The sequence below is a fragment of the Martes martes genome (assembly GCF_963455335.1).
Source record: "Martes martes genome assembly, chromosome: 12".
NCBI lineage: Eukaryota > Metazoa > Chordata > Mammalia > Carnivora > Mustelidae > Martes > Martes martes.
Window position 1 is genome coordinate 61,701,962 of NC_137900.1, and position 22,927 is coordinate 61,724,888.

At 43.5% G+C, this 22,927-nt stretch overlaps 1 pseudogene across 1 annotated transcript; it reads right to left on the reverse strand.

Moving 5' to 3' along the window:
* Nucleotides 1-22,222: 22,222 nt before the first annotated feature.
* LOC308352882 (large ribosomal subunit protein uL11-like) lies at nt 22,223-22,708 on the reverse strand (annotated as a pseudogene). The gene has a single exon. The product of its transcript is annotated as a large ribosomal subunit protein uL11-like (transcript).
* Nucleotides 22,709-22,927: the final 219 nt, after the last annotated feature.

Here is a 22,927-nt window from a genome sequence, read left to right on the forward strand (position 1 = left end):
GGAGAGGGACAAGCAGACTCTGCACTGACCATGGAGACCCTCGCGGGGCTTGATTCTACCACCCTGAGATCATGACCCGAGCCAAAATCAAGAGTCGGACACTCAACCCACTGAGCCACCCAGGCACCCCTAAACAGGGTTATTTATTAAAGAACTTCCCGAAGTCTTTAACACCCCAAATGACATTTGCTCTTATTTATTTGTTCTGGTGTTTTGGGGTTTATTTGGAGCAAATATTTCCTTTCCACTAGATTTTTTTTTTAAGATTTTATTTATTTATTTGACAGACAGAGATCACATGTAGGAAGAGAGGCAGGCAGAGGTGGGGGGAAGCAGATTTCCCAGGATGCTGGAATCATGACCTGAGCCGAAGGCAGAGGCTTAACCCACTGAGCCACCAGGCACCGCCCACTAGATTTTATTTTTAAATTTAATATGAGTCTTATTTATTTATTTGACTTAATATATACACATGGCTCAAATTCAAAAGGTACAAAAGGAACCTGAAGAAAAGTCTCTTCCTACCTCTGTCCCTCAACTACCCAGGGTTCCCTCTCTGGTAATCTGGTAATCAATGCTGCCAGCATACTTCCACACATGTACTCCATATGTGTACACTTAATATATCTTGGTGATTGTTCCCCATTGGGACATAAAGAGATTCTTCATTCTTTGTATTTTTCCCCCCTGTAGCCTGGTATTCTGATCAAGATGCATTTGAATCTCCCACTGGAATCAAGTCTCCACCCTCAAGAGGCAGAGTCCCTGGGAAAATGAGGTGTGCTCAGGATGATTACTGCAAAAAAGTAGAAAGTGTTCAGGAAGGAATGTCTGCCGTGCGGGGCCATGTAGAAGAAAGAGAAGGTCACTCCACTGGGTTTGGCTTGGAGCGGGAGCTAGGAAGTGAGAAGGTGCATGTGTGCTGCAGGTGAGTCTGGGCAGAGGGAGTGAGACAGGGAGTCATTCATCACACTGACCTTTGTTTTAAAACAAAGAAGGCCAGTATGCATGTTCTGACCAACCTCAGCATTTAGATGCTGAGCACAAAAGCTTGATTTTTATTAGCTATATTTGTTGCCCATATAATGGAACCGATCTTGAAGTGGAAGTCAGACATGTATATCAGATATCATTTGGAGTAATGAGTGTATTTTCCTAATCTTTCCAACACCGACCTTACAACTCATCTCCAATAGCATGCATACTAATTAATTTGTTTTCCATATAGTAATAAGATTAACAGCCTTGCATTTACACGGGGTACTGAGTCATGTTCAAATAAAACAAGTTCTAATGAGAAAAATTGGATATGGCAGCAAATTATGTCCCACTCGGCAATCCAGGTTTATGTGTGTTTGTCTGTCTTTGCTACACGTATTTTTGTCAGGATCTCTCTGTAAACAAGATGATTTTTTTCATGTTGGGTTAGTCTGGGTAAATTTGTTTAATGAACAACAAAATCATTGTAAACATTGCACAAAGCCGAGTGCCTTGCCGCATGGCGAGGAATCTTTTAAGCTGCTTCAAAAAATACAATGTGTTAACCATAAAAACAATGTTGGGGGGAAACATTATTAATATATCAAGGCCCCTAGTTACACAGTGTGACTCCATTCTCTCCTGGATAATTGAAGAGTGTAGGATGAAACAAGGTGTCGCCTAGCACAGGTACTCTGCCTTCCCTAATCTGGGCCTCAGTTCCTTCCTCTGTCAACTGAAGAGAGTTCTCTAAGCTTGTGAATGTCCCACATGCTCATCGTCAGAATCAACAGGGGGCTTTAAAAATATACAGATGGCCAAGGTCTTCCTAAATTCCAGTCGTACTAAATCCCAATCTCTGGGGGCTGGGGTCCCAGAATCTGTATTTTTTTAAAGGATTTTATTTATTTATTTGACAGACAGAGATCACAAGTAGGCAGGGAGGCAGGCAGAGAGAGAGGGGGGGGGAAGCAGGCTCCCCACCAAGCAGAGAGCCCGATGCAGGGCTCAATCCCAGGACCCCGGGATCACAACTGGAGCAAAAGGCAGAGGCTTTAAACCACTGAGCCACCCAGGTGCCCCTGAATCTGTAATTTTTTAAAAGATTTTATTCATTTATTCATCAGAGAGAGAGCATAAGCAAGGGGAGCAGTAGGCAGAGGGAGAAGCAAGCTCCCCGCTGAGCAAGGAGCTCAGTATGGGGCTCAGTGCCAGGACCCCAGGGTCATAACCTGAGCTGAAGGCAGATGCTTAGCCAACTGAGCCACCCAGGCATCCCCAGAATCTGTATTTTTAAAAAATAAGTTCCTCAGGTGATTTGATGACCAGCTTAGTTTGGATCCACTGGACTAGGGAGATTAGCACTAAGATCTTTTCCAGCTCTTATGTTCTCCTCTTCATGATTCCATGACCATGAAAACCCATGATTCTAAAAATTCATCCTGAAAAATACTGTTGCTCTCGTCTGGGCTGAGGAAACGAACTGGTCAGGGAGGCAGACACTTGGATTTTAGTCCTGACCAGTGGATCAAGCCAGCCAGATGATGTGTGGAAAATTCACCTCACTCTGCACCTCATTCTCTTCATTCACTGAACTAGGGCATTGGGTCCTTCTTTGACATTCTGGAGCCTAATTTCTGACCCCTTTGGCATTCACCCATTTGTGCATAAACAGCCACCTACTTGACCTTTGAAAACAGAGTTTGGCAGGAAGGCTTGGCTGTGGTCATCTGCAATGACCTACTCATTCTTTCTGAGGAGAAGGTAGTTTCTCCTGGTCCTGCTCCAGCTGGTTGGCTCTTTTTTGGAGGAGCACAAGGGTACGTCCTGGCTGACAGCCAGACACTTCCAAGAGCCATAGTGCTTCCCCCTGTTTCAACTCAGCTCATTCCAGTTTTCCTTGATCCGTTGGGGCAGTTTTGTGCAAGGTATTTCCATGCTATATGCCCCCCCGCCATTCCCAGCCCAGAGGCACCTGTGTAGTAAGACCCCAGAGCACCTAAGGGATGAATGAATGAATGAATGAATGAATGAATGAATAGAAGTCACATGAGGTGTCTTCCAGCTATAACACTCAGTATCTCTGTGCCTCTTGGTCCTTAGTGGGTTCCTTGCTCAGGGAGGTGAAAGAGGAAGAAAGCTTGCCAGGTCTATACACTGTGTGAGAGTGAGCAAAAAGTTTGGTTACTTTGCCCAAACATCGAGTTTGTCTGTTTTCTAACTTCATGTGAGTGGGATCATACTGGGTGCATTTTCTGTGTCTCACCTCTCTCACTGACCATTATACTCTGTTTCCTGCCTGGAGTGGGAATTGCCAGGGTTCACTTTTAATCACTCATTAAATGATATGTCCTTGATGCATTTTTCAGGATCTGTACTATATTTCACAATAAAAGAAGAAAAAACGGAGGGAGTTCAAGACAGTTACTGTTCAATTTTGTCCTCAAGAGGCAATCTAGACTGCCTTAGAGAAAGGCTCTTTTAGTTTTAGGAAAAAGTGACTTGGGAATTTGAAAAAAATTTTTACAGATTTTTAGCTTCAGAGCTTCCCAATTACCTTTCCTTTTTTTCCCACCCCTTGGCAAACATTCCAACATTTGGTCAACACCATGCTGCCCTCATGTCCTCCATCACCCCCCACCCCATGTACCTCCCCCAGCAAGTCCACTGATCTGAGCTGCCATTTCTTCCCAGGTAGAATGATGGTGTCGTCCGCAGCTGGTGGTGGCGGGCTGGGGGCTCGTGCACATAAATCAGTACCAGGACCCATCCTGCCACACCTGTGAGGGTCTGAATCTACACAGTGACAAAGTAACAGTGTGGAAAATGGGGGTTAGAAGCTTTGTGCTGGTAAACCTGAGAAAGTGGGGGGAAATCATTTTCCACGAGGAGACCCAGTTCAGCAACACTTCGGTATTACCTGCCTGGGCTGCCTTCTGCATTGCTCTGTGGGGAGTCAGGGTTTAATGAAGTAGGATAAACCACACACGCACATTAGTTAGCCTCCGCACAGGCAGGATTAACTTTACACTCCATTTGCAAGAGCAAAGCTCCTCTCCTAGAGTTTGTTATAAAGGGATTTAGAATTACAGAATGATAGAGCTGGAAGAGAGCCCCTAAGACATCATCATAATCCTCCCCCGTCATTTTACAGAGGGTCAAAGTAAAGTCCAGAAAGCGGAAGGGACGTGCCCAAGGTCACCTACTGAATTAAGGGCAGAGCTCAGGTAGGTACCTGGCTCTCCTGATCCCCGGGGCCTGTGTCCTTTCCATTTCTTCATTGATTACTTTGCAATAGCCTTGAAACAAAGACGAAGCAACGCATTTCTCTTGGTGGCTTTGCTACGCCCCCTTCTACACACATTCTTCACGTTCAAGTTTCATAGGTGTGTATGAGCAAGCCGGCTCATGCTGCAGGGAACCTGTGTTGCACAGTTGCATTAGAAACATTGTGTGATCGTGGGTCACGTTCCAGGTGCTGTACCCAAACCCAGGGGTTGAAGGCAGATAGTTCTCATAATGACACCACTACCATCAGCACCGGCAGCAGCCAACACACATACTATCCCTCTTAGGTGCCAGGCTCTGCTTTAGGCACTTCCTCTATTTTAACACATTTAATCTTCACAACAACCCTACAAGGTGGGTACTGTCATGTACAAACTGGTACCATGCTCATTTTACAGAGGAGGAAACCCAAACAGAGAGGTTAAATAGCATGCTCAAGGTCACACCGACTGCAAATTGCTTAGCTGGGATACAAAGCTGTCCGTCTGGCTCCAGAGTCTGGGCTTTCCTCATCTACTTCAATCTACCTTTGCTCCTGGTCCACCTTTCTTCTGGATGCCACCCTCCCCTGCTCTCATGCATTGCCCTCTGCTCTGGCCACGATGAGAGCTTATGGCTCCTTGAATATGCCATATTCAATTTTGCCAGTATTCAATATGCCAATATTCAATATGCTAATATGCCAATATGAATATGCCAATATTCAGTCCATTTTCCTGGAAGGCCCTTTCCTCTCTGTACCTGTCAAAGATCCTCAAGGCCCAGTTCAAACACTCTTCTTCCATGAAGACTTCATGTCTAGAATTCCTCTCTCTCTTCTTTGTCATTCTTAACCTTTCAGAAAGGTACTAAGTGTTTTCAAGAGAAACAGACGCTCTTCCAAACCCACTCTCTACCCTTCTCTCCCCTTTCTCGTGCCCTGACAGGCTGACCTCTGTGGGCTTTGCCAACCAGAAATTCTTACCCTCTTACCTCCTTTTGGGTTCAGCCAATAGGAGGCACCAGACAGGAAGGAGAGGCTAGGAAAAGAGAAAAGTGAGACTATTGCTTCCTTTGGGGTACCTGGCTGTCTCAGTCAGTAGAATATGCAGCTCTTGATCTCAGGGTCATGAGTTCGAGCCACACGTTGGGTGTAGAGATTACTTAAATAAGTAAACTTAAAAATATGTATATATATATACTATACATATTCCTTTGGTGCTGTGAGAAAACAAAGTTGGTGCTGTGGGCTTAAAATGATAAAAAGCAAAATGTAGCTTGAAACTTTTCTGTGGCTCTCTGGTCCTTCCAGGGAAGGTGTAAACCCCTCAGTGTGATATTCAAGGCCCTTCGTAATCTGGGCTCTGCTCAGCTATCAGTTCTTTTTTTTTTTTTAATTCTTTTTTTTTTTTTAAGATTTTATTTATTTATTGGTTAGAGAGAGAGAGAGAGAGAGAGCGCGCGCACAGGCAGACAGAGTGGCAGGCAGAGGCAGAGGGAGAAGCAGGCTCCCCGCCAAGCAGAGAGCCGGATGTGGGACTCGATCCCAGGACGCTGGAATCATGACCTGAGCTGAAGGCAGTCACTTAACCAACTGAGCCACCCAGGCGTCCCTCAGCTATCAGTTCTATCTCTCTCCCTCTGGACCTCTCTGTGACACACCATACCGCAGGCTTTGCCTTTATGCAACTGAGCCAACCTCGCTCACATCAGTGTGGCTTGTACTTGTTGTTCCCTTCCTCCAACTTGCTCTTCCCTCTCCATTCCTTCCAGAAAAACTGCTTGGTGTCACCTCCCTCAGGAGGACTGCTCTGAATCATGCTCTCTCCAACCCCACTGGACTGTGAGCTCCTAATTTAGAGTAGGAACGACTTCTTACTTGTTTTTGCATCCCCACTGCCTAACACAGGAATGCCATATAGGATTCTAATTCTTTTTTCCTTTTTAAAAAATATTGTATTTATGTGTTTGGGACAAAGAGGGAGAGAACACAGAGGTAGATGGAGAGGGAGACACAGACTCCCTACTGAGCACAGGGCCCGAGGCGGGAGTTGATCCCAGGACCCTGAGGTCATGACCTGAGCCAAAGGCAGATGCTTAACTGACTGAGCCACCCAGGTGTCCCTAGGATTCCAGTTTTTTTTTTTTAATTACTTTTTGAAGATTTTTATTTATTTATTTGACAGACAGAGATCACAAGTAGGCAGAGAGGCAGGCAGAGAGAGAGGAGGAAGCAGGCTCCCCGCTGAGCAGAGAGCCCGATGCGGGGCTCGATCCCAGGACCCTGGGGTCATGACCCGAGCCGAAGGCAGAGGCTTTAACCCACTGAGCCACCCAGGTGCCCCTAGGATTCCAGTTCTAACAACTCTTGGTTGAAAAGGGGTTTTGGGGTGCCCTTTACTTATATTCAGATTCCTGAAAGGGAGATTTAGGGAGTGTGAGTGTGCAAACACATACATATATGGATATGACCATGGAATAAGCATTGAAATGAAGTCAGGAGGGGTACCTAGGTGCCTCATTCGGTTAATCATCGGACTCTCGATTTTGGCTCAGGGTTGTGGGATTGAGCGCTCATCCAGCTCCATATTCAGTGTGGAGTCTGCTTGAGGTTCCCTCCCTCTCTCTCCTCCTCCGACCCCCTCTGCCCTTCTCTCCACTCACACACACTCTCTCTCTAAAATAAGTAAATAAGGGGCACCTGGGTGTCTCAGTGGGTTAAGTCTCTGCCTTTGGCTCAGGTCATGATATCAGGGTCCTGGGATTGAGCCCCACATCGGGCTCTCTGCTCAGCAGGGAGTCTGCTTCTCCCTCTCTCTGCCTGCCTCTCTGCCTACTTGTGATTTCTCTCTCTGTCAAATAAATAAATAAAATCTTAAAAAATAAATAAAATAAAATAAGTAAAATCTTTAAAAAAAAAAAAAGGGAAAGAAAAGAAAAGAAAAAAGAATTGAAAGAGAGGGGCTGAATCCTGGACAACATCAGTCACTTCAGGCAACATCAGTTTCAGATGCTGATCTGACACTTCCTGTCATCTCCCCATCCCACTCCACCCTTACACACATGTCCAGCCAGGCTCCCTCGAGAGTCTTGTTGCCCAGGGGCATCTGGCTGGTTCGGTCAGTAGAGCACATGACTCTTCATCTCAGGATTGTGAGTTCAAGCCCCACGCAATAGTGTTGAATGAAATTTTATGATTTAAAACAGCTACTTCATTTAACAGAATAATTTTCAAAATGTATCCAAGCGTCTTAACACATTTGGACTTCTCATTCATTTTGTTAAAGGATTCATACACATAATAATTGTATATACATGGCAGTAAGGTATCTAGATTAAAGATATTTTTCTTGGTTTTGATTTTAAGGCTCATTTAGAAATTTTGTTTCTAATATGCCAACCCTGAGATCAAGACCAGAGGTAAGATCAAGTCAGATGCTTAGTGACTGAGCCACCCCGGCACCCCTCCCAGCACTATTCTAAATATATGTTCTTCTTGACAGGTGGGGAGATGAAGCTCACTAATGCTATGTAACTTGCCCATGGCTGAGCAGCTAGTAAGAGGCAGAGAGGGGATTCAAACTTAGTAATATGGCTTTGGAGCCCAGATGCTCAAACATTTTGCTGACAAATTTGGGGCTGGAACCCAAGTCTCCTGACTTCTATTTCTTTTTCTTTTTTTTTTTTTTTAAAGATTTATTTATTTATTTGAGAGAGAGAGAGGGAGGGAGAGACAGTGAGAGTGTGGGGGAGGGGCAGAGGGAAAGGGAAAGAGAATCTCAAGCAGACTCCACACTGACTAGGGAGCTGGATGAGGGCTCGATCCCACAACCCTGAGATCATGCCCTGAGCTGAAACCAAGTTGGATGCTTAACCGACTGAGCCACCCAGGACCCAGGTACCCCCCCCTCTTTTTTTTTTCAAGTAGGCTCCATGACCAGCGTGGATCCCAATGTAGAGCTTGAACTCACAACCCTGAGATCAAGACCTGAGCTGACATCAAGAGTTGGATACTTAACTGACTGAGCCACCCATCTCCTTTCAATTCAAAGAAGATAGTCCCCTGTCAGTAGTCAAAAGCCTGGACCCACTCTAGGCTCAACCTCTAATTTGTTGTGCAGCCTTGGGTAAACCTTTTCCCTCTCTGGGGTTCCTTACTGGTTGAGAGGATTCCTCAACACGTCCTGAAGTAGGGGTGCTCTGTAAATCAAAGCCCATGATTTTGGCTTCACACTTTTAAAATGGGAATTTCTCCACTCATCCATCATTTGAGATCTTCTTGTCATGGATATCTATGCCCACTTGAATGTGTCAGTTACCCTACGCGGAGCCTCTTGCATCCACAGCCAGTAGAACACACCAGGGCTCTGCAGCTGAGAAGGGTTCTCTCTTTCTCTCTCTCTCTCTGGTTTCTGAAACATATGTAGCGGTGGAAAAGGGACAGGAGTGAGGGATGGCTCCTCAAGCCCGGTGTAAGTCTCACCCTTTACCTGGGCGAACTAGAGCAAGCTGCTTGACTTCTCTAAGTCTGTTTCCTCGTCTGAAACGTGGGGACAACCATGCCCACTCTGCAGGGTATGTTATAATGATGAAAAATGAACAAGTAAATAAGGGTCTGGCAGACTGCCCAGCACATAGTAAATGGTCATCCCAGGTGGCTGTTCTCTGGATCATTGGGAAGGTGCCCACATTTTAGTGGATTTGTGGTCGCTTGGGCTGCTGTTGAAGAACAGTGAACAGTTGTCTTCAGATCTTCTGCTCTAGGTCCCAAGTGGTGGGGTAGAACCTCTCTCTTGAGGACATGGCATCTGCTCTAGAACACATTCGGTGGAGAGCGCCAGGCTGCTTAGGACCGGAGACCTCAAAATGCAAGGCATGATTGAAGGCTGTATGGTTTAAAGGCTCTAAGAGGAAATGGAAGGTGAGGGAAACACAAAGGCTGCCTTCAGTCCCTGAAGAGCCATGAAAAAAGTCATCAAATGCCCTGATTTGACAGGGAGGGTCAACAGAGCTTCTGACCAGCGCCTGGGGCTAGAGGCTGCCCATATCCTAGCTTGGAGAGGAAAGTCAAGGATGAGAGGGAAGCAGTCAAAGCCAGAAGGGGAGAAGCAGCACACCACCCCTTTGTCCTATCAGAACCACATGGAGTAAAGAAGTAGCACTTCCCCAAAGGAAGCTGGTGCTGTTCTGGAAAGAGGAAAGGATGCTGAACAGTATTTGCCAAACATCCAAATATGAAATAGGTTGCTTCATAAGGTCATGATATGGCCATCCCTGAAGGTGTTCAAACAGAGACCGGTTTCCCATCTGTTAGGGATCCTAGAGGGACGTATGTAGGAAGATGGATGGGAGTGTCTCTAAACCTCTTCCGGTTCTTATCTTGTGTATTTTCTACAAGGTGATTATTTTTACACATGTTGTTTCTCCCATAAACCTGGGCCATTCATTTCCATGGTTAACACAGAATAACAAACTTGTAAACCTCAAGCAGATTAGATTTGGAACACAACGAGGAATCTGGCACCACCAGCTCTCGGGCCACTGATTGTGTTTCTAGCTTGCATCTGGTCCTTCTTGTTACATCTTTGCTCCTGTGCCAGAAGTCTCATTGCCAGAAATGGTGAGAGTCTTTAAAGTTTACTTTTACCTTTTGGCAGAATCAGTAAGCTGGATTATTAAAGTTTTGTCTTCTCTCTTTGAAACTCCCAAAAGAAAAGAAATCACAGGAACAGATCTTGGCATAGAAAGAAAATGAGACAAAGAATGTAATCATAATACTAGTGAATGGTTTTCAGACTGACATCTGTACATTAAGAATATGTAAAAATACCAATTTCATGCTCTGACAACTTATTCTGCATCAGGGGTGGGGTAATGCCTTGGGAATGCCAAATGTCAAAGCATTACATAATGTCAACTATTCATGTGTTCCTTTGATGAGATATCACTGGGAATGGGAATTCCTTAAGGGAGCCATGTCTTAAAGAGAGGGAGGGGAGAGGGGAAGCATAAGGAAAGGAAAAAAAGGAAGGAAAGAGGGACAAAGGAAGAGAAAAGCTGTCAAGTCAGAATAAAAGAATGTGCAAAGAAAAGTTAATATATATTTAAAAAAAATACATGTAATCCGAAATCTAAGCTGCCATGTGTAGAAGTTACTCCTCTCTGTTTTGATTTTCCCACAGAAGATCCATGTCTGATTTTCTTTCATATGTGTAACAGTGGGTTTTGTTTGGTTTTGTTTGGGCCTGCATTCTTCCCACATTGACAGAAATCTAAATGTAAAAATTCATTCATGATCCTGTCGCTCCAATATATCTACCTTGCTTTTTCTGTGGCATTCTTGTTCTTGTCCAAATGCATGATTTCACACAGTGGCCAACAAAATATAAGTAAAAACTCACTTACTTTCTATGATTTTATCCTAGGAATTTCCCTATATTATCATATGGATTTCACAATGATTACTTTAATTACTCAAGAATGTTTCAAAATCAGGGTATCTGAGTGGTTCAGTCAGTTAGGCATCTGACTCTTGACTTTGGCTCAGGTCATGATCTCAGGGTCATAGGATTGAGTCCAGAGTAGGGCTCTGTGCTCAGCGGGGAGTCTGCTCCTCTCTCTCTTTCTTTCTCTCTCTCTGCCCTCCCCCCCAACCAACCCTGCTCTCTGTCTCTCAAACAAACAAAATCTTAAAAAAAGAGAATATTCCCAACTATACTCGTACTATAATTTACTTGTCCATTCTTGTGTTATTGGACTTTTAGTATTTTTCCCTGCTTTTTCATAGTTATAGATGACGCCAAGTACAAATCTTCACATAGTCAATACATTCACCAAACTTTTATATTACAGGGACTGTGCTAGACAACAGGGATTATCTGGAAGGATTCTGCTCCAGAGTCCACAGAGGGAGACAGACAAAAGAATGCACAATTACAATTCCGAACTTGAAACCCCCTGCTACCCAAAGTGTGGTTCACAGACCAGAAGCATTGGCTTCAGCAAGAGAATGTTAGAAATGGAAAATCTCAAGCCCCACCTCAGACATGCAGAATCAGAATCTGAATCTTAACATGATCTGCAGGTGATTTGCGTGCACAGCGTGCAAGAAAATGCCAATTCCAGTTCTTTCCGTCTCTCTTGGAAGGTCACTTTATGAGTCTTTCCTGTCTTTCCTGCCTTCCTGACCTCTTCTTCACTTTCCCACAGCCATAAATGAGCTCAGATCTCTCCTATCTTTTTTTTTTTTTTTTTTTAAGATTTACTTATTTATTTTACAGAGAGTACGCACCTGGGCAAGCAGGGGGAGGGGCAAGGGGAGAGGGAGAGAGACTCTCAAGGAGACTCCCAGCCAAGTGCAGAGCCCGATGTGGGGCTCAATCCCAGGACCCTGAGATTATGACCTGAGCTGAAGTCAGCTGCTTAACTGACAGAGCTACCACCCAGGTGCCCCCCTTTTTCTTTCTCAAGTAAGCTCTATTTCCAACGTGGGGCTTGAACTCAACACTCTGAGATCAAGAGTTACATGCTGTTCAGTGGAGCCAGCCAGGTGCCCTTCCCCAAGTCTTCATGTTGCTTCTTCTCTAGTGTGGCCTCTGAAGACTTGCCACTTGTTTTTCTGTAACCCCATCTCCCACTTCCTCTCAGATCCGAGCACTCTGGCTTCTGTTCCCACCTCTTCTTCTTCTTCTTCTTCTTTTTTTTTTTTTTTTAAGATTTTGTTTATTTGTCAGAGAGAGAGCACAAGTAGGCCGAGAGGCAGGCAGACGAGAGGGAGAAGCAGGCGAGAGGGAGAAGCAGGCGCCCCACTGAGCAGAGAGCCCGATGCGGGACTCGATCCCAGGACCCTGGGATCATGACCTGAGATGAAGGCAGCCGCTTAACCGACTGAGCCACCCAGGTGCCCCTGTTCCCACCTCTTCAACCAGACTTCTTTGAAGATGGATTCTGGGCACCTCTTACTGCTGCTTTCGGTGGACTCTTCAGTTTTCAGTCGATGTTATCTGACCCCACAATCAATCCTGGCTCTCAGAGTCTCCCCTGGAAGTCACCACTGTCTTCCAGTTTTCTCCTACTTCTCTTACCGTGTTATCTTGGTGTCTGATCTTCCCCCCTTGATCCTTTGCTACTGGCTACTTGGTCTGCCTCTTAAACTTTGGGATCCAACCTACAGAGTTGTGTCCTATCACTCTCCACCTCATCCCTGAATTAGCTCATTTCCATCTGGTATTTCCACTGTCCTCTCTTGACTATAGATTCCCAAATATACAACACATGCATATGCTGGTCTCTCCCTTTTGAGCTCTTTCCTCTACGTCCAACTGCCTACCAGACTTCAGCACCTGGATGTCCGAAGGCACTCAATATGAATAAGCCTAATAGTGGTTCCCTTGAAAAAAATCTGCTCTTCCTCTGGTTTCTCTATTTTAATAAATGGTTCCACCCCCTACCCAATGACTCTTCCCCTCCTCCACATTCAACCAATCACTGTGTTGTTTTTTTTTTAAGATTTTATTTATTTATTTATTTGACAGAGATCACAAGTAGGCAGAGAGGCAGGCAGAGAGAGAGGAGGAAGAAGGCTCCCTGCTGAGCAGAGAGCCCGATGTGGGGCTCAATCCCAGGACCCCGGGATCATGACCGAGCTGAAGGCAGAGGCTTAACCCACTGAGCCACCCAGGCGCCCCTGTGGTTTTTTTTTTTTTTTTAAGATTTTACTTTTAAGTAATCTCTACACCCAACGTGGGGCTCAAACTCACAACCCCGAGATCAAGAGTTGCACTCTCCACTGACTGAGTCAGCCAGGTGTCCTGGTAAATGTTTAATAAATGGGGGGGGGGGAAAGTCTGGATTTAAAGCAGCTACTAATTCTCATGGTATAAATATTCCCCCAATGGCCAATTTCAAGTTGCCGATGTGATGTCACTGAGAGCATTGCCAGGAAGAGAAGCATACCTTACCTAGGGTTTCTACTGTACAGATTTGATAGACACAAACTGCTGTAACAGAAAGATAATGTTGTAATAATTAGCAAGTAGTGAATGCTGAGTATTTATTTCCATTTTAAGCATATAATTTATTTAATTGTAAGTTTACATAATTTAATTTTTAACAATGACTGTGTTTAACAACCAGTTTGCAAAATTCCTGAATTTTGCACCTGGCTCTCGCGGGCTGGTGGGAACTCGCTCAAGCACATTCCTGCCCCATCTCCCCTGACTGTGTTACTCCTCACCCAGTCTAAGGCAACACTTTCCTAACTGGTGTCTTACCTCTAGTCTCACACTATTGCCAGACAGATTGGGTAAAGCATGCCTTTGACCATGTTACCTTCCTTAAAACCTTCCTTGGGTCTGGCTTGTCCTGAGAATAAAGCCAGATTCCCTCGGTAGCATACGTGGTCTTTGAGTTCTGGCTTCTGCCTTCCTTTGTAGCTTTCCAGAGCATTCTTTCATGGTGCTTTCTCTCTCTCCCTCCATCCCCCAGCAGGCTGTGCTCTAGTCAGGCAGCTCATGTGCAATGTCACCAAGGCTGGGGCTTATCTCTAGCCCTTTGGTGTGGCAGAGCCCCCCGCCCGCCATGCTCTTCCCCATCCTGGTTTTGCCACAAGTGGTTTTTCCACTTACTCCTCTTTACAAGATTTATGGAGTCGCTTCCGGAGGCTTTTCTCATTATTTCCATTAAATATGAATCCTCCACCCTTTGTGTTCGTGAACTCCATAATATTTGTGTGTTAGGAGCTGGGAGCAGAGATGGGACCTAGCAGGAGCTCAAGTAGGTGTCTGTTAAACGAAGAAATGAATGAGGGCCAAGCAGGCTGAAAACCTGGGTGGAAAGATGGGATGACAAAGATCTGGAAGGCTGGATTCGTCTAGTCCTTGCTCTACTTTAACCAAAACTGCTGTGTATTCCTACAGAGATCGAGGATCTCAGAGCTAGAAGGGAATTGAAGGGCTCCGCGGCTCTCTGGAAGGGTTAGTTTCTAATTCTGACACATGCTGCAATGTGGATTAACCTTGAAGACATTATGCTAAGAGAGACGTGATGCTAAGCCAGTTACAAAAAGACAAATACTGTATGATTCCATTTGTATGAGGCCATTTAGAAGAGTCAAATTCATTCATAGAGGCAGAAAGTAGAGTGGTGGCTGCCAGGGGCTGCGGGGAGGGGGAAATAGGGAGGTAGTGTTTAATGAGTACAGAGTTGTCATTTGGAAAGATGAAAATATTCTGGAAATGGATGGTGCTGATGTTAATATATTTAGTGCCAATGAACTATATGTTTAAAATTGGTTAAGTAGTACATTTTTATGTTATGTACATTTACCACATTTTTTGTTTAAAGAGAGTATCTAGAGGAGCCTGGGTAGCTCAGTTGGTTAAGCATCTTATTTCAGCTCAGGTCATGATTCCAGGGTTGGGCCCCACGTTGGGCTCCATGCTCAGTGGGGAGCCTGCTTGTCCCTCTCCCTCGGTCCCTCCCCCCAGCTGTGCTGTCCTTGTCTCTCTCTCAAATAAATAAATAAAATATTTTTAATAAATAAATAAATAAAATAAAAAATAAAAGAGAGTTCTTAGATCTGAGATCAGGGAGCCAGAGGAGGGCGTGGGGGTGGGAGTAGAGTAGTGATGAACCTTGTCTTATGACTGATTTCCTTCCTTTCATTCCTTCCTCCAACGCCAGTTCTAGGCCAGTCCTGGTTTGGGGCTAATACATGTGTGGGGGCACTCAGAGGTGAATAAGACAAGGTACTTGTCCTGGAGCTGTCCAGGCTGCGGGTAAGTGGGGCAGGGATGAATGGAAGTTCACAGGTGGGATGATGAGGGAGATCATACAGCACAACCCTCAATCCCCCCGCTCCCTTCCTTCCCCCTGTGACCCCTAAGACATGCTTCTATCTGCATCTCTCTGAGATGCATTCCTGGCACCAAGGCTAGATGAGAGCATTTAGTTGCATTAGAAGAAACATCTGGCTCTGATTATGGAGGGTTTTTTTTTTTAAAGATTTTATTTATTTATTTGACAGAGATCACAAGTAGTCAGAGAGGCAGGCAGGGAGAGAGAGGAGGAAGCAGGCTCTCTGTGGAACAGAGAGCCCGACGCAGGGCTCGATCCCAGGATGCTGGGATCATGACCCGAGCCGAAGGCAGAGGCTTTAACCCACTGAGCCACCCAGGCGCCCCTAATTATGGAGTTTTAAATGGGGTCTTCATATTTGACACTTAGAATTACAACTAGTGAATCCTCCAGGTATTTTCAAAGTAAACTAAACTATCTCATGGACAATGGGAGAGTAATTGGAAATGAGCCCAGACAGACCTTGAATATAAGCAGTCTGAGGAATCAGTTTAAACAATTTAAAGCCCACAGTATTAGTTATGAACAATCTATTGCACTGAAACCATATGCTGAAGATCTTAGAATCTGGGGATTCAAAGGGGCCTACCCTTGCAATCATTAAGTCTGGCTCCTCATTTGATAGGCGAGGAATTGAAAGTACGTAGAGATAAAGTTCACACAGCACAAGCGTGTCACACCTGGGACCACACCCCTCTTTTTTACTTCCAGTTCAGGATTCTTTATTTTCTGGTCACCTGTTGCTTTCTTGCAACAAAATTTTCTGATGAATGTATGCGTATATGGCTTTCTCTTCTAGGACTGCAATGAATCAGTGAGGTAAAGGTGAGTCCTTCAAAATGATGAAGACATATTGTTGTAGGTTGAATTGTGTCTCCCAAAAATGTATGTTGAAGTCCTAAACCCCAGTATCTCAGAGTGTGACCTTATTTGGAAATAGAGTTATTGCATGTATATTTAGTTGTATAGATACGGTCGTAGTGGAGTAGGGTGGGCTCCTATTCCAATCTAATATGACTGGTGGCCTGATAACAGGAGGAGAGAGACACAAAGGGAAAACATGGCCATGTGATGACAGAGGCTAAGGTTAAAGTGATGGATCTATTGGTCATGGAATGCCAAGCATTGCTGAGAACCTCAGAAGCTAGGAAGAGGCAAGGAAGGGTACTCTCCTAGAGCTGTCAGAGAGAACTTGTTAGGAGAAAGATTTGGTATGCTATTGAAGATAAGTTGGTATCAATGAAACTAGATTGGTATGAATTTAGGTGTTATCGGTAACCCTCATGGTAATCAATGAGAAAATAACTTAAAATTTTATAGAAAAGAAACGAACAGGGAATAAAAATGGTGCATTGGTTAAATGAAAAATGAAAGAAGGCTGGGGTGCCTGGGTAGCTCAGTGGGTTAAGCCTCTGCCTTAGGCTCAGGTCATGGTCTCAGGGTCCTGGGATTGAGCCCTGCATCAGGATCTCTGCTCAGCGGGGAACCTGCTCCCCCCAGCCCCCCACCTGCCTCTCTGCCTACTTGTGATCTCTCTCTCTCTGTGTCAAATAAATAAATAAAATCTTAAAAAAAAAAGAAAAAAAGAAAAACAAAAGAAGGCAGTGTTGAAGGAATTCAGGAACAAAAAAAGATATCAGACATCTAGAAAACAAATAGCAAAATGACAGAAGTAAAAAGTCACTTTAAATGAAAATGGATTAAATGCACCAATTAAAAGACAGAGATTGGCAGAATGGATTAAAAATATGATCCAACTATATACTACTTGTAAGGATAGTATAGACTCATTTTTGACCCAAACCCATAAAACAGGGATTAGGTCTCTTTTTCTTATAATTTTTCCATACATGACAAATGTAGACACCCAAAAATATTTATTTGAATAAATGAAACAATAAAGATTATCAGTCCTTTAAAATGTGGCTCAGTGTGTTGGGCCTCTGCCTTTGGCTCAGGTCATGATCTCACAGTCCTAGGATCGAGCCCCGCGTTGGGCTCTCTGCTTGACTGGGATCCTGCTACCCCCTCTCTCTCTGCCTACTTGTGATATCTCTCTCTCTGTCAAATAAATAAATAAAATTTTTTAAGAAATAAAATGTGTCAGTCTGATTTATAAAAAATTGTATTTTCTGTTAGTTTCCATTTATCTGATTATTAGGAAAATCAATCATCTCATGTTAATCAGCTGTTTTTAGTTCTCTGTCTACAACTACCTGTTCATATCCTTGGCTCTTTTCCTATGGTGGCATTTAGTTTCTTAACTGATTTGTGAGAATTCTTTATATGTTATGGATAATATCATTTAGTATATGTGAGAGAAATCTTTTCTCCCACTCTGTGGTTTGTCTTTTAATTTTTAAATGTTTTCAGGGCACCTGGGTATCTCAGGTGGTTAAGCATCTGCCTTCAGCTCAGGTCATGATCCCAGGATCCTGGGATCGAGTCTCGCATAGGGCTTCCCGCTCAGTGGAAAGCCTGCTTCTCCTCTGCCTGCTGCTCCCCCCCTGCTTGTGCTCTCTGTCTCTCTCTTTCTGTCAAATAAGTAAATAAAATCTTAAAATAATTTTTAAGTGTTTTCTTTCTCCTTAAAGTACTACACTTAAAATATTTTTTCTAATTCTTAGGTGATTTGTCAGTAATTTATTTTTTGAATGGGTTGAGGTGGGCTCTGACTTCATGTTTGCAGGTTTTTCAGCACCATTTATCAAATAGCCCATATATTCACCACTGATTGAAAGTGCTACTTTCATCCCCCACCGAAATACACACAGACTTTTGATGCTTCTTCCTGCTCCAGTACCCCATGAGATCCGTTTCAGTCCTGAGCATCTGTGTTTACTCCATTGGCCCTCACCTGACGGTGGTCCTCCTTGCAGACTACATCTATTTTTTTTAATTTTGGAGAGATGTACCTTCTACCCTCTGCTGCCTAGTATAGCTCCTAATAACCTCTGCCCACTGCTTTCCTGATCCCATTTCACACAGTTCTCTCCTGGTCTAATCTGGTCAAGGTTTGTCCAAATGATCTTTGAAGACAGGAAACCAGAGCTTTTGATAACACTACCGGAGCCAAATCAAGAGTTCGTGTCTACTAAGCAGCCTGTGGCTTTTTAGGGGTAAAATTTGGTCAGGTAGATAGACTCCTCTCTGTGCCAAGAAACTGAGGCAACCAATAAAAGCTCTCCCTGTCCCACAACAGCTGAGCACAGGCACAGAAGAGAGAAGGTTAGAGAGTAAGTTCCCAGAGCAACGGCACAGCAGGGGAAAGAATCCATTTTCGAGAGAGAGAGGCATTGAACATTCTGATGAAAATGTGCAGTGGTTCCAGGATTGTAATAGATCTGTCTAATAGCAAAGCAAGAATGGGGATTGTTGGGCTGGGCAAATCTAGTTGTTGAAGACTGTGCAGAAATTGTGAAGTTTGAGGTATTGCAGATCAGGAGACAGCCTCTTCTGCAATTCATAGATCTGGTACAAGAAAATCATGGCACAAATGCACACTGGGATCAGTCTTAGAAGCATATCATGTCCAGAACAAAGGTAGAAGATGTGGACTCTTATTGGAGTAGTGACAGTCCTTTTATGCCCCACCTTGTGAATGGTTTCACCAATTTAATATGAAACAATGGATACTAATGGGTGAGACACAAAGCATAAACTCTGTAATTTATTTTATATAATTGTGCTTAAGTTGACTGTTGTCAGCTGCATATAATTCATTTGATAGGGTGATCTTGATTATTCTCAATTTTTTTCTGTTGTCAATGCAAAGTTCTGATAAAGTAATTCATGCTAATGTTGTTACAAGGACATGTCTGGACTAAAAATTGCAGGCATGATGCTGGAGTCTGGGGGAGGCAGGTGAAGAAAGTTGATTCCTTATAGAATGACACCTATATAAGGTCTGTCCCTGATTATGTGTGTCCCTTCCTACATTAGAATCTGTGGGTTCAGTATTCATGGACATTTAAAATAAAGGTATGCCTTTGGAATGTGCAGCTTCTCAAGGCAATACTGATGACATGATTCGAGATTTCTTGTATGGAATCTAATGATTCTTAAATAAATTAGAATCTCAATGGTTTTGCTAGTCAATGGTCCTTATATACTCACTTAGATCTAAGCCTTGAGGAATACAATTCCAACTAGGAATAATAACAAATGAGAATAGGGCTCTTGAAATACTAGCTCCGTATCCTAGGATTTTATTGTAATGTGACTATTATCACTTATATAGTTTAATTTATAGTATGTATACATTTTTAAATTTCATGATTTTATAAGGAAAAGCAGTCTCTAAGAAAAATTAAAAGCCATCTATATGAATGTCCAAATTTTCAAGAATGATTTCATAGCCTGGATGAAAATTGTGTGCTCTCTCCATCACCTTGCAATTTGAAGAACTGCAAAATCATGAATAATAAAAAAGGATGTTAAACTTTTCAACAAATCCAGATGGGTACCAATGTCATTGAGAATTCCTGAGAATCACCTTGATTGCTGCTTCAGACGAGGAGCCTGAACTGGATATCACTTATCAGTTGCGATGCATGGGCTTTAAGTGACAACAGTTTCTATAATTACATTTTAAAATTGTACAGGCATTAAGTCTGTATTTGTGGCAAATGAAAAACACCCCAACTTTAAAGGGCAACATTGACTCATTTCAGACTCTATTTCTGCCTCAACCTATTAGACTTTGGGGGAACAGAAGGAATGATGGATTGTGCATTGGAAGCCAGTGTTAACACTAACTTTTGTTGGGAATTTGCAAGTTTCTTCTCATCCTTGGGCCTTAGTTTTCCCTTCTACAAAATGAGGTCATTGTACTAGAATGTCCCCTTTGGTCATTATTCTAGGGTTTTTTTCCCTTGGGTATGAAGAGAAATCACCAATGAAATGACTGAGCAGCCAAACAAGTTATTTTTTGCAGGGCTTGAGGCTGGGTGTAAAGAAGGCTTAAAATCTTCATTTCCAATATTAGCAGTGAAATGTGTCCATTTGTGGGTTCAGCTGCTCATCAACGTACTGTCCTCTCTCTCCCTTTCTCCCCACACTATGCTACGTCCTGGACACTCAGAGCCACTGGTGGTTTCTAAGAGCAGGAGACTCACATTCGTCAATTTCCTCTGCTTATCTTGTTCCTTTGCCAGAGATTCCTCTGGCCCCTCTAGCTGGCAAATTCTGACTCACTCTCTGTATTTTTCCTTTTAATTTTATATTTTGACATAAATTCAGACTGAAAAAATTGACAAGTTAGTACAAAGAATTCTCATATACTTTTTCCTAGATTCTCAAAATGGTAATTATTTTTTACCACATTTGTGTCATCCTTCTCCTCTTTCTCTCTTCTTCTCCCTTCCCCAACACAATTTTTTCCTGAACTCCTTGAGAATGAGTTTCAGACATGATGCCCCCCTTTTTTTAGAGAGAGGGAGGGTCAGAGGAAGAGAGAAAAAAAATATTTTTTAAGACTTTATTTATTGGGGCACCTGGGTGGCTTAGTCGTTAAGTGTCTGCCTTTGGTTTGGGTCATGATCCCAGGGTCCGGGGATCAAGCCCCACATTAGCCTCCCTGCTCAGCGAGAAACCTGCTTCTTCCTCTCCCACTTCCCCTGCTTGTATTCCCTCTTTCACTCTCTCTCTCTGTCAAATAAATAAATTTTTAAAATCTTAAAAAAAACTATTTATTTATTTGATAGAGTATGAGCAGTGGGGAGGATCAGAGGGAGAGGGAGAAGCAGGGTCCCCACTGAGCAGGGAGCCCAGCACAGGACTTGATCCCAGGACCCCAGGATCATGGCCTGAGCTGAAGACAGACACTTAACTGATAGCCATCCAGGTGCCCCAAGATACAATGCCCTTTTACTCCAAGTATTTCACTGTGAGTAGCATAAAAAAACAAGGACGGTCTCTTACATAACTGTCATATAAATACAAAAACCAGGAAAATAACCTTGATACAGCACTGTCAGCACATGTAAACCTATTTGGATTTTGCCAATTATCCCAATAACATCTTTTATGGGAGGGGTGCCTGGGAGGCTCAGTGAGTTATAGCCTTTGCCTTCGGCTCAGGTCATGATCCCAGGGTCCTGGGATCGAGCCCCACATTGGGCTCTCTGCTCAGAGGGGAGCCTGCTTCCCTTCCTCTCTCTCTGCCTGCCTTTCTGCCTACTTGTGATCTCTGTCTGTCAAATAAATAAAAAAAAATCTTAAAAAAATCATCTCTTATGGGAAAAGATATGGTCATGCATTGCATTTATTAACTGGCATGTCTCTTTTACTCTCGTTTGGCATGGAGTAACTCCTTGTCTTTGTGTTTTGTTTTGTTTTGTTTTGTTTTTTAATTTATTTACTTATACATATACATATACATATACATATACATATACATATACATATACATATACATACATATGTATATCCTTTAAAAAGATACCAAAATGGGGCGCCTGGGTGGCTCAGTGGGTTAAAGCCTCTGCCTTCGGCTCAGGTCATGATCCCAGGGTCCTGGGATTGAGCCCCGCATCGGGCTCTCTGCTCGGCGGGGAGCCTGCTTCCTCCTCTCTCTCTGCCTGCCTCTCTGCTTACTTGTAATCTCTGTCTGTCAAATAAATAAATAAATAAATCTTTAAAAAAAAAAAAGATACCAAAATGGGTATATAATACACATTTTGCTGAGCAATTTGCATTTTTTCACTTAACCATTTGTCTTGGGTATCTTTCTGTGTCTGTATATACAGATCCATCTCATTCTTTAAATAGCAGCATAGTTTTTTTGTGTGGGGGGTAAGAATTTGTTTATTTATTTGAGAGAGAGAGAGAGTGTGAGAGAAAGAGTGTGTGAGGCAGTGTGAGAAGGAAAGTGTGGGAAGGGGAAGCAAACTCCCCTCTGAGCAGGGAACATGGCTTGGGGCTTGATCATAGGACTTCAGGATCACGATCTGAGCTGAAGGCAGACACTTAATGGACTAACCCACCCAGATGCTCCCAAAAGCAGCATAACTTTTTAAAAAGTAGTATAGATGTAGCCTTGTTTATTTTATTCCCTATTCTTTTTTTTTTCTTTTGGTCATCAAATGATTCTTTGTTGAAATATTTTCCTTTGTAGTTTTTAACTAGCTGGGCATTCCACTGTACCGCTATTGACGTCATCTATGATGTCATGAGGGTGTGGCCATCAACATTGCAGCGCACAGACTGAGCAGTCCCCAGGATCTCTTTAATGGTTCCAGAAAGTTCTCTGGCTAAAGATTGGTGTTGCATCTGTTGGGCAATGTTGACAATCTAATCAAAAGTGTAATTTCCACTGTGCTTAATGTTTTTCTGCATCTTTCCATCTCCTAGTGGTTCCTTGAGGAATCAGGGAAGAGGCAGAGGTTACCACTTCATCCTGGGCCTATCTGCTCTGAATGGTCAGTTTCACTATAATTCTCAGGCCCTTCCTATCACTAGCTGCCTTGATGATGTCATCACCAACCTTTTTTGGAGACAGCCCTAGGGCGATCTTCAGAGCCAGGGCAGAGGTGACATGAACTTCCCCACCAGTGTACCTCAGGTATTTGATTTTGATCCCTTTGGGGTCAAACTTAGGTGGCATGGTGGAGGTGGCTGGTGTTGGATGAACCGGATTTTGGGAAGACCGAAGACAGTTGCACCTTTGCCTCCTCGGAGCAAAAGCGAAAAACTATTGTATTCCCTACTGATGAATATTTGTGTTGTTTCCATTTTATCTATCACAAACAATCTTTGTACCGATGTTTGAAGACATAGCTAGTTTACAATTTTGATACTTCAAAAGGCTTTTCCAATTTGTACA